We start from the raw sequence: 18,131 nt of genomic DNA, 5'->3' as shown, positions 1-18,131 counted from the left end.
GAGCTAGGAGAACTTTCTTCTATTTTGATCCAGGACTGAGAGGATCTGACTTGGGAATGAATGCATATCTGCTTTTAGGCTTTTGTGACTTTGCTGTTATAATAGATGTTAAGTTTGTTTTGGCTTGATAAGAGAAGTCTTGATAAGACCTTGATGGGTCTTGGAACTCTGTTTGCTAATGATCTCTTGAAGACTGAGGCTTGTCATAAAATTTGCATTTTCACATCTAGAGTGACTTTCACAACTTTTATCAGCCAGAGTGGATAGAAATTACTTGCCAGAATACAAATAAGTGAAAAAAAACACCATATACATAGGAAAGTAAACAACAATTCACAACTTTTATCAGCCAGAGTGGATAGAAATTACTCACCAGAATACAAATAAGTGGAAAAAAACATATACATAGGAAAGTAAACAACACACATGATAAAACACACACCACTCCGGATAGCAAGAGAGTGTGCTTGCTGGCTGAGAGAACTCACAGGATGGGACACTAAGAATCATTGGCCAGGAGTGTCAGGAGGATCTGTGTCACATTAACTCATTGGCTGAGAGCAGTGGGCAGCACTGAGATTGTGATAAATGAATGGTGTATTGTAGTGGGCTGAATTTTACACACACACACGATATATAATATAAATATATGTATATGTACATGTATATGTAAATACATTTCAAAATGTATACCTTTCTAATGTAGCATATATTACAAAATTTCCCCCAAAACACATTATTTCAAAGACACATAGGGTTTTAACACATTATCAGAGTAGGTGTGTATAGCCTTTCCCGCCTCAGGATATTGCAGTTTTGCATTTTTAACTGTCTTTTGTCACCAATCCTAAATTCTTGACTGCTGTGCTGTCAGTTCAAGAGAAATGCTTGCAGATAAGCTTGTAGAAACACCGCACAAGAAGCATTTTAAGTAGGGCAAGTGAGCTGGGTTGTAACAAATCTGGAACAAAATAATGAAGAACAACAGCCTTACTTTATGGTTGGGAGATGGCTTTGGGGGGAGGGATATTTAAAGGGAAAGAGCAGTGATCATGACTTTCTGATTTACACAGATCTGCACAGGAAGTACGGGTGTGATGTTAAACACAAATATGCCTCTGTCCCTTTTAAAAAATCTTTTCTGTTTTCATTTGTTTTTGTTTCCTTATTGGTTATAAACAATTGGGTCAGATGGAGAATATAAAATGAAGGCAATTAGCAAATATGCTACAAGAAATTGTTTAGATTCCTTCCTTCCAATTCATTTACCATTAGACTCTTCTTTTGTGATAGAATTCAAATGCAGACAAGTGTATTTTTGGTGGCTAATGGAAGAGTAAGGAAGGAGTTTGGGAAGCTGTCTGTAACAGGTCCTCTTTCCAACTCCTTTATGTTCTTGCCTCTGCTTCTATTGCCCAAAGTAGCTTACACCCCTAGCTTAACTAAATACTCCTTTTAAAGTCCGCACACTTCACTTTTCTCCTACACGAAAGAGTCATTATAAGCAGAGCTAGTAGACAACCCAGTTTGGCCACTGACACCACTGTGATCTTTTGCTCAGAGGAGGGAAGCGGGGATGAATGGGGAGGGGGCAGAACTTTGCAGGGAGGGGGCCAAAACTGGGGAGAGCTGAGTGTCCTAACCCTTCCTCAATGAAGGTTGCCCTCCTGGTTGGTATTTTAATGATGACTACTCAACATTTGATTTTTTAAAAAAGCTTCATTTTCAGATCACTTTTCTGTAGCTGGTTTGCACATACAAATACATCAGATCGTGATGTTTCTGTATTGGAGAAGATTCATTCAGGTTAATTGAGGCACGTTGCAGTTACTTTAGGGAGGTTCATATTTGCAGTGTTGCCTGTCAAAACGCTTCATCCATTCTGCATCTGTCTAAGCTTGCCTTCATGTTTGTTGACAAAGTACAATATTTAAAAAGTTAAAAACACAATATCCATAAAAATAAATAGTAAGCAATGTAAAAGATTTAACTCATTAATGAGGGTACCAGCAGGGTGACAAAGCAGAAACAAAGGCTATTTATATATCCATATCTACAACATACATAAATACATACATGTGTAGTGAGTGGGGAAGCAGATCACTGGATAGGATCATGGAAAGTTAATACAAAACTGGTGAATTTCCTGCAGGGTAATAAGTTGTAAACTATTAGCTTATGATCTCTGCCAGACAAAAACTGTCGCTTATCAATCTACAAGTTAGCATCAAACTTTCCATAATAAATGGGGAGTCAAAGATACATGCCCTAGCCCAAGGTTGGCAAACTGCCTGCGGGTTGCTCTGTGTAGCCCAGGATCACAGCCATGCCCTTTCATTTGGCATCACCTGTGGCTGTTTTCATACTACTGAGGCACATTGAGTAGTTGCAATAGAGAATAGATGGCCTACAAAGCCAAAAATGTTTACTATTTGGCTCTTTACAGAAAAAGTTTTCTGATCCCTGGTTTAGAGATGTAGTCAAATGATCCTTAAATCAGCTTATTAGGAAATGCTTCTAGGGTCTCTAGAAAACCCTAAGACCTTCTTTTCAAGGCATGGATAATTTTTCTCAACTATAATATGCATATATACATAGATGTGGGATTTACTTTAAAAAAATTCGTTGTATGAATTTTCAAGATAAAGAGAAACAGAGTTCTAGGTAAGTCCTATTGCTCTTCAGCAGTAACTTGCTCTAGGAAATAGTGCCTGACATCTAGTCCCATTCTATTTACCACCCAGTCCTGTCCCTCAGGCCAGATCAGGCACCCTGCTCAGTCCATGTATTTCTGTCTGTCTTAGCACATCACTCTTTATTGTTTACCTATGTGTACTCAGAACTGGCCACATAACCTGCGGGACCCAGTGCAAAATGAGAATAAGGAATTTTGTTAAAAAATTAAGAATTTCTAAATAGTGACAGTAGAGCATTAAATTGAGTGCAGTGTGCAACTACCCAGGTTGTACACTCATGACACCACTGTGACTCCTCTTGCTAGAATTTGATCTCCCTGTTGTGTTCACCTTTGCATCTCAAGCACACCAGATATCTGACACATAGTAGGCACTAGACAAATATATTTGTGGGATTTTACTCATTATTTAACAGGTTCTGTAAAAAAGTGATTCCTCTGATGATTTCATTTTTGAAAATTCTATTTTTTTGAAACATCTATTGCATAAAATATTTGTATGCACATCTTTAAATGTAGGAGCAGGTTATATTGTGCTTTGTGTGTTATATGTGAATGTTCACTTTTTTCATCCTTTTTTCTTTCTGCACTTCAGACTTGATAATTTTAACTGTCCTATCTTCAGGTTGGCTGCTTCTTTCTTCTGCCTGCTCAAGTCTGCTGCTAAACCTTCTACTAGCAGGATCTTCATCCCCTGCTAGTACTTCTGGCTGTGACTTTTGTATCTTCATGGGTTACATTCCTCTAAGGCCCTTTTCTGGTCACAGTCACTTCTTCTGCGCTCTTCTGCCTGGTCTTGCTCACCCTGCTGCCCCTGCACACTACAGGTTGCCACCTGGTTTCTACCTGCTTCTACCAAAAGCTATCCCTCCTCCTGATACAGACACCTCAAGCTTCCCAGCTGGATGGTATTCTGTGGAGAGGTGGGAAAGGAGACCAAACTTCCTTATGTTATATTTGTTAGAAGAGTACAAAGTTGTGCATCTCATGTCTCCATGCCTTAGAGTGTTTGGTGGAATGGCATTTGCAGTGTTTACATTTTTTGACTTCCCCTCCTCACCCACACACTAACATAAAATTCATACACAAATTAAAGTTTGGAGACATCTTTGTAACACAATGCTAGGCTTTTCTGCCAGCTCAAGGTTGTCCCAATGTCCTTTTATTAAGAGTCCTTTCCTATAAAATGTTTTAGGCCCTCATGAAATGGACTTTCTGGAAGGCCACACTGGGCTGGTTATCAAACTAGCTCTACAATTCTCCTCCAGCATGGGATGTGCTGATTATACCTTGCATGTCTCCCCATTCACCTCAGTTCCCTGAATATCCAAGGACATACCATATTTTCCCTTAATTTCCATTGAATGTTATTCAAACCATCTGGGAGGATAAATTACTCATTCAGCACAGTGGAGAGCCTGTTTGTATTGTAACTAACCAAACTTATTTGACATGTCTTATGTATTCAAGGTTTTATATGGTTGTCATGTTTGTTCAGAATCCATATTTAGGAACATCATATAGCTGTGTATGCATATTTGTCGTGTCCTGACGGGTCATATTGGCCAGAATAAGAGGAAGCAGCAGATCATGTTTAGGCAAAGGTTTGGTTCCAGGCCATCACCCACACAGTTGCAGGAAAACAATCCCATAAACAAGTACAAATAGGTTGTGAGTTTTAATCCATGATGATTAATTCATAGATTTTACATGAAAAAGTAAAAAAAAAATACCTCATATCAAAAATAAACTTTAGCTAAAACCTCTGACAGGCTCTTCAAAAGATTTTTGAAAAGAAAAGTTAATTTTATCTTAAAGCCAACACTACTCACAGTATTTATATAGCATTTACCATGTTCCAGGCACTGTATTAAGCACATTACAAATATAAACTAAATGAACTCACAGAGCTGCCCTATGATGTAGGTACTTAAGGAATTATCTGCTAGGCCACATCTAGACAGGGCTCTCCTGCTCTATTGCAAATATGCAATCCTGTTTAGAGAAATGAGCCATGACATTTATTTTCCATTAAAATATGTCTATAATTTTAAAATATGTCTTACAGGTCAGCATGATTTTATCCATCAGCAATCAGCAAATTAATGCAATATTCTTTTAATCTTAATTATCCAACTAATAGATTATTTATATAATAGTTCTCATAAGTCTTTCAGCAAATTTAAATAATTTAAAAAATAAATTATACATTTGTCTTAAAGAAGAGTAAATATAGGGACAATCTATCATTTTGTCAGATTAGCTGACCTAATTAAGACAGTTGACATCAGTTAAATAAGCAATTGGAAAGAAAGCAGAGTCAACCATGGCTCTCAGTTAGTTACCTCTCCCAAACTGTTCGTGCATATTGGCCAGTTGAAAGACGATAGCCATCCCACAGATTCATACATTATTCATATGTATCATTCATTATATATAGTTAATGGCATGTGTACGGTCTGGATTTTCTGGTTTTCTAACTCTTCTTCCCTTTTACATATACCCCTGATTGTCCAACCACATGTCCTGATTTTTGTTTCAGAAGCTTTGGACACTATATGATAGAACAAGTGTCCATAAACACTGTTGGGTGTCAGTATAATTGAGGCAAACTAGAATTTCGCCCCAGTAATCAATAAATTGTACTAATAAAAAAAAAGTGAAACATGAATCAAAATTTCCTTTGAAGCCTAAGCCACAATATGCAAAATATTTAGGGTCAGTGTTTCTGAAATAGGACCCTAAGGGGTGTCAGAAGATCTTCCCTGGAGAGGAAAACTGGGCAATGGTGAAAAAAGATAAGCGGTTACATCTTTCATGTTCCTGAAGTTTCTGGGAACTTCAGGCAGCATGTTCAGGGCTGCTTTTATTTTTAAGAGACAATTTGGCCCTTTTTGCAGATTCACTTCTTATCATCTTTTGTCATCTTTTTGGAGGGCAAATATCTTTGTCTGGCAATTCCACAAGTATGCCTTCTGCAAGATAAAAAATTAAGGTGCCACAAAACCAAAAATGATTGCAGGACCGGATGTATCCTAGAAGTCATTGGACACATTCATTTTGATCTCTGTTGACCCAGTAAGCCTAGTAATATACATATGTTTACCTATTTACATGTTATCAAGAGTAGACAGTAAATGGTGGGCGTAGGGGAGGCAAGTGGAGGTTGAAGGTGGGTTTGAGTTTTGACTCTACCAGATCATCAACCTTGTTATTGTCATGATTAGCTAGCTTATTAATATTAATAGCAGAAAGAGAGCCAAGGGGAGGCCAGACGCTATAAGCTTGGTCATCTGGGCAGCTTCACTAGGAAGCTACAGTTTCACGCTTCCCAGGGAACCACCTGTCCATTCTCTGCAAATCACTGGAAGAAGGGATAGAAAAAAGGGTGAGATGGGTGCATACACAGGGAAGTCGGGGTGATGTAGGGAAGGTGCTTGCCTGTTGTTCTAGCCTGGGCAGCAATGAATTGGCTAGGAGGGGGAAGCCACTGCAAGGGTGCAAAATATTGGAAAGTTGAAGTCCTCAGGCAAAGAGTTCTCTCTCTTGTGTTCCCTCTCTATTGTTCTGTGACCTGCACTCGCCTGTGCATTTGCTCAAGGGTGCAAAATATTGGAAAGTTGAAGTCCTCAGGCAGAGTTCCCTCTCTTGTGCTCATGTTCCCTCTCTCTTGTTCTGTGACCTGCACTCGCCTGTGCATTTGCTTGTTCTCTCTCCACAGCCATGTGGCCTTAAGTAGCTGCATAGCTCATGGCCGTGAGAACCCCACACACAATGAACTGCAGCTGGGAACACAAGCTAAGCTAGCCAGATGCTGGACTGGACTGGACTTTAATATAGAACAGAAATTTTGGGCAGTGGCCTTAGTGCTGGCTCCAATGAAGACAAGATTAGACTTCTTCCGTGGCAAGACAGACAGAGATGGGACCTTGGAGGGAAACTCCCTTAATTTCACATAATCAATAAAGTTTTCCACAAAACCCCATCCTCCTGTGGGGGCCTCAGGAAGTTCTTTTTCTTGAGGCCCCTCAAGAACTCCACTTCCACCAATCACATTGTCACCTGCATGATATTTAACAACCCACCAACAACTGAGAGGAGGAGAGCTAGGAACCAGCGAGCAACTCCCTTGAGCACTTTCCTTAGAGCAGGCCTTTTCAAGAATGCTAAGCTAATAGGTAGAGGTGGTCATTGCTAGACCCGGATGCAATCCTTGCTTTTGGTAGCAGAGAGACTGAGAGCCACGTGGAACATAATATAACAACAGTCGTAGAACACTTCCAAAGCTTTATATATATTCATCCCTGACAACAAGCTACTAAGCTGGAACTTTTTTCATCACCTTTACTTTACAGATCAGGAAACGGGTGCCTGGCTGCCGGCCACCATCTTGGTTGGCAGTTATTAGATAGGATATTCATCCCTGACAACAAGCTACTAAGCTGGAACTATTTTCATCACCTTTACTTTACAGATCAGGAAATGGAAATATTTGAGGCAACGTAATTTGCCTAAGGTGATACAGCTGTGGAGACAGAGCTGGGGTTTGGTTTCAGCGTCTGTGATAAACCTCATGCCTGTATCTCCCCCAGAGAAAGTAGCCAAAGGGTGAAGCATCTTTGGGCTTCTTTTCCTGCCTGCCCAGGTACAAGCCCCAGAGCACTTTCTTACAAGTGAAATGGGAGTGTTGACAGCACCATAGCAATTGTTAATGGGATTGAAGGAGATATCTGCACAGAGTTGCTGCTCAGAAAGAAAAAGGGAAAAAAGTTCTTGAGCTACCATGAGATACCCTAAGAAGATGTTAAAGAAAATTCAGGGGTTGGATAAATTCTGTGACAAAACCAAGATGTTTTCAAATCTAGAATTTCTTTGCCTAGTTAAACTATAGCTTTCTTCTTTTTGTATTCTCCTTAGTTCAAATTACCTTATGATTTTAATGATCCTTAAAAGTAAAAGTACATTGTAAACAAAAATTCAAAATAATCAGAAAAAGTGAAGAAGGAAGTGAAAATTTCCTATAACTCTGCCACTGAGAGAAAACATCAATGAAAATTGCCTATTTCTTGGACTTTCCCCAACCCCCACCTTCCAGACCTCCCACCCCCATGCATTTAAATGCATATACATATATACACATTCAGGTAGATCAGGCTCTACAAATGCTGTTTACCTGCATTTTTCACTTAATATAATGTGGTCATTTTCCCATGTTAATAGATCTAGTTCTACATCTTCATTTTTAATCATTGCAAAGTGTTTTGTTGTATGTTTTGCAATTTATTTAAAAGTTCCACAATTGAATAACACTCATGATGTTTGATTTATTGGTATTATAAACAAACCTGGGATGATCGAAGGCACATCTATGTAGTTCTGTTTGATTATTTCCTTAGAATAAATTCCTAGAAATGAAATTCTTTAATTAAAGAGTATGTCTGTTTTTTAGATATTATTGTATTATGTCAATTTCCATCTCTCTCTTTCCCTCCTCCAACTCCCTTAAAAATTGTACTTTTTAAAACTCTCATTAGATTAGTAAGAGTGTTTGTTTGCCCACACTCTTGTCAACAATGGGTTCAGTAATAGAGTGCTTTCACTTTAATTTTTGCTAATTGTGATAAGTTAAAATCAATGAAATAACATTGTTTTCATTTGAATTTCCTTGTTTCTTACTAAAGTCAAACTTGTCTTAGGTCTGTTTACTACTTACTTGTATTTCTTCCTTTGGGGAGTGAGTGATCACACCCATTTTCCATTTTACTATATTTTTGGCTATCAGTGCTTTCTATATATTAAAGACATGATCACTTTGCCATAGATGTTAAAGCTGTTTTTTTTAATTTTTATTTTTCTTTGACCTTATTTATGAGTTTTCTAACCATACAAACATTTAGAATATATCAACCTTTTCCTTTAAATTCTGCATTTGAGCTCAACCTTATGAAGACTTTTCCACATTAAGATTATAAAAGCATTTACCTCTATTTATTTTACCTTAAAACTTTTAATCTACCTGACATTTATTTGGTTTATGATATAAAGGACTGATCTAGCTAGTCCAATCATTTTTCCACTAATTAATCCACATTTTCTGGTGCTTTGGAAATATCTAGTATTTTTAGTGGTTTAGAAAAACTGAGATGTACTTCTCAGGTAAAAATGAAGTCAAGGACCACCAATAGCCCCTGAACCACATGCTGTTTTCCCACTAGTGGTGCTAAGTTCCCGAATTGTCCATCCTGTCCCTGTCAGTCCCTTATGCCCTTGTATCAGTCACCAGTGCCACCTTTTCCAAGATCTGGAACAGTTTTCTACTTTGACCAAACCCTTGGTGTGGACTGGAGAACACCGTACTCCAACTAACAATTAAATTGACAAGCCCTTGATACTGTGAGAAAATGGAGAAGAAAACCTTTCTTCTGAGTCCCATAGAAATGAAGCCAAAAAGGAACTGTGGGCCTAGAGACACATGGAAAACCCTTTAGGAAGGAGAACCAACTAGGTACAGAGCGTGATAGACACTGTGCCTCTTCATGGCCCACATGTCGTTACCTGCCATGGCAACAGGTTGGGTGGGTCTCAGCTTGCTGCACAGACGAAAAATTTCAGGATATCTGGAAATATTAGACTTGGCAGGAGAGCAGACCAACCCCCTGCCTGTTGTAATAGAGTGGGCAATATAACTCTTGTTGTCAGGAAATTCTCTGTGTAGCTGACTAACTCTCATTAGTTTAGTTGGGTTCCCTCTGATAACTGCTGCCTGCAGCTTGCTCTTCTCTGCACTGCGGACCATAGACACCAGCCATTTCCCGCCAAGCTTCTCATCTTGCACAAGTGAAACATATTTTATTTGGACAAAGAGACCTCTTGATCTGAACCGATTATAAAAAATTAGCAGGAGAGGGACAAACAGGATGTGGCATCAGATTTTCCAGGGGCCCTGACAAAATCTTTTCCTTCTTTTCAAATCAGAGGATAATTAAAAACATGGAATGTGCCATGTTTTTCTTGTCTCTGTTTAAAATAAGACTTGTTGATTCATTAAAGTCTAGTCTAAATTCCGTTTGCAAGAGATATTTATCTCTACTTGGCATTCATTTATGCAATTCAATCCGTCTATTGAACACATATTATGTGAAAGGGGTGAAACTAGCATTTCAGTTTTTGCAACGTACCTTGCTAGGTGCTTTCAAAAATACGTCCTCATTTAATCTGCATGAGAATTTTGTGAGAGGCATAACTATATTCACATGACGTGTGAAGAAACTAAGGCCCAGAGAGGTTAAGTGCTTTGTCCAAGGATGCTCAGCATGCAGATGTTGGGCCTGGGAGTTAAATGTATATCTCTCATAGTTCATGGCCCATTTGTTCTTCCTACTCAGGTAGTGATTCTTCTTTTAAAAATCTTCTTATTTCTTTCTAATTTAATATTCATGGCTTAGAACATGGCCTATGTGATAGCTAGTATTTTTGGACTTGTTGAGGCCTTCTCTGTGACCTAGTACATGGTCTGTTTCTATGTACTAGAAGGCCAAGTAAACATGGCCAGGTTTACTTGAAGAGATTGGATAGTCTTTGCTAACCCAGGGTTACATATATTCATTAGGTAAGGCTTGTTGCCTTGGTTGTTTAAATCTTCTATCTGTTCACTAACCTTTGATTGGCTTGATTTATTAGTTTCTGTTTCAGAAGATGTTAAAATTGCCCACCATGACTATATATTGCTAAATTCTTTTTGTTGCTTTGTGTCGTTCAAGGAATTGGTTCATTTCATCTAAGTTATCAAATCAACAAACATAGGGTTGTTCATAATATTCTCTTAATGCCCTTATATCAGTAGTGATGACCTCTCTTTCATTTCTGGCATTAGTAATTTTTCCCTCTCTCTGTCTCTCTTTTTACTTGGTTAATCTGGTGAGAGATTTATTGATATTATTGATCATTTCAAAAACCAGCTTTTGATTTAGCTGATTTCTCAATTGATTTCTGTTTTCTATTTCTACTCTAATTTATTAAGATAGTTTATTAAGGGAAATCTTATATTATTGATTTTAGATCTTTCTTTTTTTAAATAGATACATTTAATGCTATAAATTTCCCTGTAAGCACTTTCTTTTTGCTGCATAGTTCAAACTTTGTAAGCTGTATTTTTGTTTTCATTTAGTTTAAAATATTTTGATTTAGTTTGAAATATCTCTTGAGATTTCTACTCCTTTTCTTATTTTTTATTAAGAAAATTATAGCTTATTCAGATAGTATATTTATTTTGACATATACATTGTTTTATTTATTACTAAATTAATTATATTTTAAAACTATAGTTAAAGCTCCAAATTAATACCTATTTGGATATTTATATACTTTAATATGTATGTGGGAATGAATACATATAAAAATATATCAATAAGTCCTTTACTGTAAATTGTTATGTGAATAATATACAAAAGCAGTAAAATTAGAATTTGGATCTTTTTTCCTATGAAATGAATTAGTTATTTTATGCACAATTTGGTAAAGGTCACAAATTATTCAGCTAATTCTTGGTGCTTCTTTTTTTAAAAATATATTTTATTGATTTTTTTACAGAGAGGAAGGGAGAGGGATAGAGAGTTAGAAACATCGATGAGAGAGAAACATCGATCAGCTGCGCCCGCAACCAAGGTACATGCCCTTGACTGGAATCGAACCTGGGACCCTTCAGTCCGCAGGCCGACACTCTATCCACTGAGCCAAGCCGGTCAGGGCTCTTGGTGCTTCTTGACATAGTATTTTTTAAAATAAAAACCTTGTTTTTTAAAAAATTGAATTTATTGGGATGACATCCTATATAATAAAGAGCTAATATGCTAATTAGACCAAACAGCAGAACATCCAGACGACCTTCTGGATGAAGCTGGGGCTGTGGGGGCCGGCTGAGGCTGTGAGGGGCTGTGAGAGCCAAGCCCCTTGCACAAATTTCGTGCATCGGGCCTCTAGTTGGTTAATAAAATTATATAGGTTTCAAGTACACAATTCTACAATACATCATCTGTATATTATATTGTGTGTTTACCACCCCAAGTCCATTCTCCTTCCATCACCAGAGATTTCTTCTTTGACTCACATGTTATTTAGTAGTGTTGATTAATTTCCAAATATTTAATCTCCAAAGATTATTTTCCAGCTATCTTTTGTTATTGATTTTTAGTTTAATTTCATTATGATCTGAATCATACTTTGTACTATTCTTTCATATTTGCTCAGGAGTCTTTTATAACCCAGAACGTCTCTATTTTGGCAGATGTTCTATGTGAGCTTGAGAATGTGTATTCTTTTGTTATTGGATAAAATATTTTATAATGTCAATTAGAACCAGTTGACTGATGGTACTCTTCAGGCCTACTATATCCTTACTGATTTTCTGCCTGCTTCATCTATCGATTATTGAAAAAGAGATGTTGAAGTCTCCAAGTGGATTTGTTTGTTTCTCCTTGCAGTTCCATCAGTTTTTGCCTCATGTATTGTGCTGCCCTGTTGTTAGATGTGTACACATTAAAGATTGTGATATCTGCTTGGAGAATTGATCCCTGTATCATTATGCAATTCTCTCTTTGTGTGTTTTGGAGTTTGCCAACCATTATGTCAACATTATTTACATAGATTAACTGATCACAGTCCTTAAGTAACCAGAAGCACCTCTTTTTTATTTTTACCATTTCAGAAATTTCCCCTCTAATTAAATGTAGCAAGACAAAAACTATATTAAAGTCGGTGAGCTGAGCTAATGCTTTAAGGTGTGTCTGTCTAATCCTTAAATGAGAAAAGTCCCCAGATAGTAGATGCAAATGTTGCTTTGTTTACTCCATCTTATCAATTCCCTTGCTATTTTTTTTCAGGAAATTTTTTTCTTTTATTCCAAAGATTAATTAGAAATATTTTTAAAATATTTTTTCTTGCCTGGCTGGTGTGGTTCAGTGGTTGAGTGTTGACCTAAAAACCAAGAAGTCACAGTTTGATTCCCAGTCAGGACACATGCCCAGCTTGCAGGCTTGATCCCCAGTAGGGGGCATGCAGGAGTCAGCTGATTGATGATGTTTCTCTCTCATCGATGTTTCTATCCCTCTCCCTTCCTCTCTCTCTCTCTTAAAAAAAATCGTTAAAAACATACTTAAAATATTTTTTCTTGGATTTACCCACATGAAAATAAATTGTTAGACTAAGACCTGAGTTTTGCCTAAATGATAAAAATTGATACAGAGCAGTTGCCTTTGATACTACCTACTGGCCTATTTAAACCACTGACCTGAAAATAAGTGCCTTTAAACGCATATTTCTTCCCAATCATCTCAACCATTCAGGCCCTGGGGAATTAAATAACCTAAAAGTGGCACATTTTATATTAGCTACTGAGATTTTTATTGACACTCCCATATGATCAATTCATGGTTTTCACCTTAGGTAAGTTGATCAACCTACTATGTATGTGCAATATTATAATTACATTTCTTTTTGACAAGGATGCATTAAGTGTGGCTGTAATATGGGAACCCCTTTCAGCTTTCATTAATTCAATATAAATCCAAATCTTGCAGATTCAGCAGAATTGTCTGTAGTGGCCTAATTGGAATTGCTGGTCAAGCACATTGATTCTGCTTCACTCAGGTAAAGATGAAAGTAACTGCAGCAATAGATTGCGTTTGAAGGTCATTGAGTTGTAGTCAGGCAAGGGGAACAAGATGGTAAGACACAAAGTAATGGAATTTTTATTTGGTATGTAGGAAGCCTTGAGTGACATAGTATCAATTGATCTTGAAATTTCATACTTTTGTGACTGGTAGCATTTGCTTTTGTGTTCCAGAGAAATATAATGATGCTTTAAAGGGAGGTTAATACAGTCAATTTTAATCTATGGGAAGACTACACCTGACGTTATTTATGTGTAGACTTTATGATAATATGTAAAATGAAGTCCCTAGATGATTCTGATATATAGATTAAAATCATTCTTTTATTAGCCTCCTCTTGATCTTAAGATGATATGCAAAGGGCTGTTGGCTCCAAATTCTTAATTTCCTAGCACTACCTACAGGAGGCTGCACTGCCCTGGGTGTTCTTTCCTGTACACGCTCAGGGAATGGCTCGTTACCCACCCAATCACCGCCTGACCATCCCATTCCTACCCTTTGCACAGTTCAAATATACCCCCTTGGAGTGCACTTTTTGTGAAACACCAAATTTAAGTATCAAAGCTGTGTTTTAGTTTTAAGGATGGAAGACACATCAGCTGTTTCAAATGTTAGACTCCAGCTTGGGCAAAAAGAGAATTGTCATGTCTTTTATTGTGTAGTCATCCTTCTGCAAAAATACTATTAGGCAGGAAAAGACACAGTGAGTGTTCAGCAATATAAAATTAGTCTATAAATGGGAAGGTTAAGACCAAAAGTGTCAATTACAAACATCTCACTAGAACTCCTTAGCTGGCAGAGAGCACTCTGTGGATTTGGAACTTGAGTCTTTTCTCTCCTTTCTGCCCCATGCATGAATGCTGATGTCAGACGCTAATTGTTGCACCCTCTCTGGCGGAGGACTGTATAAGCAGAGGGTTCCCGTTGCTGGAGCATTTAGAAAAGACAAGCAGAAATTAGCTTTAGCATATTTAACTGGTCTCTGCCCCTCCTTCTGACCCGTTGGGTAACACGAGCATCTTACAGTTCATCCTCCGGGGGCTGGCTTATGTATGTTCCCTTCTCTTTGGCAGTGACTTTAAATAACCAAGTTCTTATTACAATCCCCAGATTTACAATTAGGTTCTGATCGCGTCTTCTCAGGGTACACCTAAGAGGCTCTGTGATCCCTAGCCAAATCAACTGTGTCCCCAAATGACCCATTTCTGGAAATGTTATTGTTCCTAATAACCAGCTCAAATCTGCATTTTCATTTAATCTTTCCTTTTACCTCCATTTCACATGTGTTGCTGTGTGTCACACAGTTTCCACAAGGATCTGCCATTACATCATTGTGTGAAGTATAAAATGGGGTTTGTTTTAATTAAAAGATTACTTTTACTCAGATGGGGCTGGGCTTGGAAATGTTCTCTATGGCCCTGGGTGTTTTACACCAAGGCTAGTGTGTGTGTGTGTGTGTGTGTGTGTGTGTGTGTGTGTGTGTGTGCATTTCTATTTTGTGAGAGAATCCATTGCCTGTGTTTCCTCATGTAACACAAACTGGTTTAGACAAGTGAAGTCAGAGTGGGAAGAAGAAATTTCCAAAGGTGTTTTCGGCATGTAAAGGGCAGCACCGTGTATTCACTGGTTACAAGGGGCAAGGATGCAGAAAGGTGACCTTCCCTGGCCCCTCTGACCAATATGCAGGAGTCTAGAACCTGCATTCAAACAACAGAAATCAAATGCAGTGCCCATGGGCAGCATCTGTAAACTGCAAGAAGGAACAGGGGTGTTTTGTAGTATTTTATAACAATGGGTCCTTTGGTGCTGATTCCAGGTTTTATTCCTCCTGTTTTATGTCTTACAAATCGCAACAGGCAGTTTACCTTTCTGGACAACACTGGAAGCCACTGGCCTGGACCAGATGCAACTCTGTACTGCTTTTCCAACATCATTCTCCTCCTTAATGCAGGAACTCTGGTTTTTATTATATTCCTCGCTTTTCATATTCCTGGTGGGGCATCTGATGAAACCCAGTAGCCAGGTGTGTGAACGTGGTTGACAAGACCCATGCAGGACAGTGGCACCTCCCCACAGCGTGGGCTGGTACTCTCCCTAGAAGCACCCTGTCAGTGGAACTGGTACTGAGTTATTTTCCCAACCGAGAGGATGGGTCATGTGACCCTTTCGGGCTTTTGTCCTGGTATCATTTTTAACTGACCACACACACTGCATGATCTCTGGCCAGAGTCCATGGCTGAGGACAGAGGTTCCCTGTGTAGATTTTTCCGCAGGAGACATTTGCACTGAGCTGTTGGAACAGACCAAGCACAGCCACCATTTTTCCTATTACAAAGGGATTATCCAGCCTAAGCTTCAGAAAACATGTGTGGGATTCTAGAGTAGGCTGGGCAGCTTGATAACACATTCCCTGTCCTGTACCAGACGCCGAGCACTGCATCCTGTCTGCTCCTGTAACAGCCTGTTCATTGTCTGCTCGGCTATTCTGCTGCATGTGCAGATCGCCCTGTCTGAGAAGCAGCCCCAAGAAGTTGAGAATGCTGCTGATCCTTAGACAAACATATAAGCCAATGGTAGAGGCAAATAATCAGGAGACTTTTTTTTTTGCTTAAGAAACAAAGAAACAGACAAACAACAATGGTAGGGATTCAGCACTAAAAAAAAATCTTGCAAGTTGAAAGTGCTATATAAGTTATACCCATGTATCAGTCCTTTGAGGGGCAGTATAGTTTTGAATGAATCTGTTTGGAACAAATGCATATTTGGTGAAGAAAAAGGTAATCTGAGATTTAGGAACACTAATATTCACTCACATAAAACATGGAAAGCAAAGACGGTGGAACTTGACACCTATCATAATCATGGTCAGGAGCTGAGATATCAAGGTCTTTTCAGCTCTCTGATGGATGCAAAAATGAATACCATTTTGGGCTACTTTTCCTTATTTCTTGCTTTAGATTCTTCTCCCCTCTTTAGATCCAGGAAAAGGTTTTCAATGGGAGATAATTATGAAAAAATTATGTGATAAATGAGTACTCTAAGAGGGGATTTGGAAGAAGAGACAAGAAAACCAACACCATGTTGTGAGCCAGAAAAAGTCATGGAAAGTTATACAAGTTACCCATTCATTAAGTACCCTCCATGACTTCACCTCACTTTTCCCCACCCAGCAAAGTGAGAAGTATCATGGAAGTTGGGGAAACCAAGGCTCCAAGAGGCTGATAAATGGCAGACCTTGGATTTGAACCAAAGAGCTGCTCTTCATCAACCTTGATTGGGCTACTGTCCTGCACTATGAGCAGCTACAGGGGGGAGACTTGACCTCATGCATGAGACAGTTTGAATCTCCCACAGCAAACAGAACTTGGTAAAAAGGTAGAAACTAACTTTCCATAGCCTTGAATTATAGATCATACTTGGGCGGAAATTATCAACCTCCCCCATTTTTAAAATAATTGGAGGGGAGAATGGAGAAGAGAAGATGCCAGGGTGCCAGGACATTAAAATGGACATTTTGATGAAGCCCTAAGATGCTAACTATAAGACACCAAGTGAGACACTGGATCAAGTTGAACACATTCAGCAGATAGCTGAGAATCAGTTAGGAACCGCCCCCGCCCCCCCTTCTCCATATGGAGTGGTGATGAAGGAAGTTTGAAGAGAATTTCTTTGGCAAGAATCATTGGTGTGCTGTGAGACCCAGTGCCATTCCCCAATAAAAAGGGGTGTGAGATGCCTCTTCCTCACCCTAAAACAAGTGGAAGGACGATGAGTTCACTCAGTGAGCTTGTGGTCAGTCTCCAGCCGCTGGGTAGAAAATGTCTGACTTGTCTCTGAAGAAACACAAGGCTTGTTTTCTTTTCTGGTGGTGGGAATGAAGAAGCAGAGGCTGCTCCTGCCCTGGACATATCCTTTCAACATTTGTCAGGGTAAAGGGTGCATGAGCATCCCTTGGACCAGATGTAGCTGCACCTGGGAAAGGTCAGTCAATCAAGAAAGACCATTACAAAAGTGAACAGACTGTTTGCTGATTCAGGTGATGGTCACATAGGCTTAAGCAGAGACATTTCAAGACATGCTTATGACTTCTGCACTTGTGATTGTTCTATGACAATAAACACTGCTTTTAGGAAGAGTGAAGAAGCCTCATCAGAGAGAAGTTAAAGTGTTGCTGGATTCCTCCGGGCTGCAGATAGAGTGCCTATGAGTTGGAGGAGAACACAAAGGGAATGCTGAGTGCGTGGCCCTCAGGGAAGGTTTCAAAAGAATTTGTGGAATCTCTCTGAGAGGAAGAGCCAGCTTGAAACACTAGCAGGCCCCAGAGAGCCCACAGCCTGCTCTCAACAGGACCACACCTCACCTCCTCCCTGCTCTCCAACACTGGAGGAATCAGAAACCTGGTTAGTAAGTTAGGGCTAGAGGGACTGGGGAAGGAGAAATGTGACAGCCCTGCCCCCTTCACTGACTGCTGCTGTGTGTTTGTATTTATTTATTTATTTATTTATTTATTTATTTATTTATTTATTTAAAAAAACAACAGACCTACCTAAGCAAAGGTGAGTGCCTGAAACTTTGAAGATGGAAGCTTTTAGTAGTATGTGTGTTTGACATTCTCAGTACTAACCAAGTCAAGTTTTTAGCCAGGGGCAGGGGAAAAGCTAGCCTTCCTGAGCAAGTTGGAAGGTGATGGGAGAAGAAATGAAAGCTGCTTTATTCTTACATCTAAGATGCCTATTTGTTCAATTTACCTATTGCAGTAGTTTGAAAGG

This window comes from Myotis brandtii, unplaced genomic scaffold, assembly GCF_000412655.1.
Source record: "Myotis brandtii unplaced genomic scaffold, ASM41265v1 scaffold266, whole genome shotgun sequence".
In the NCBI taxonomy this organism is placed as follows: domain Eukaryota; kingdom Metazoa; phylum Chordata; class Mammalia; order Chiroptera; family Vespertilionidae; genus Myotis; species Myotis brandtii.
The sequence above is the reverse complement of the archived record's forward strand: the minus strand, read 5'-3'. Positions refer to the sequence as shown.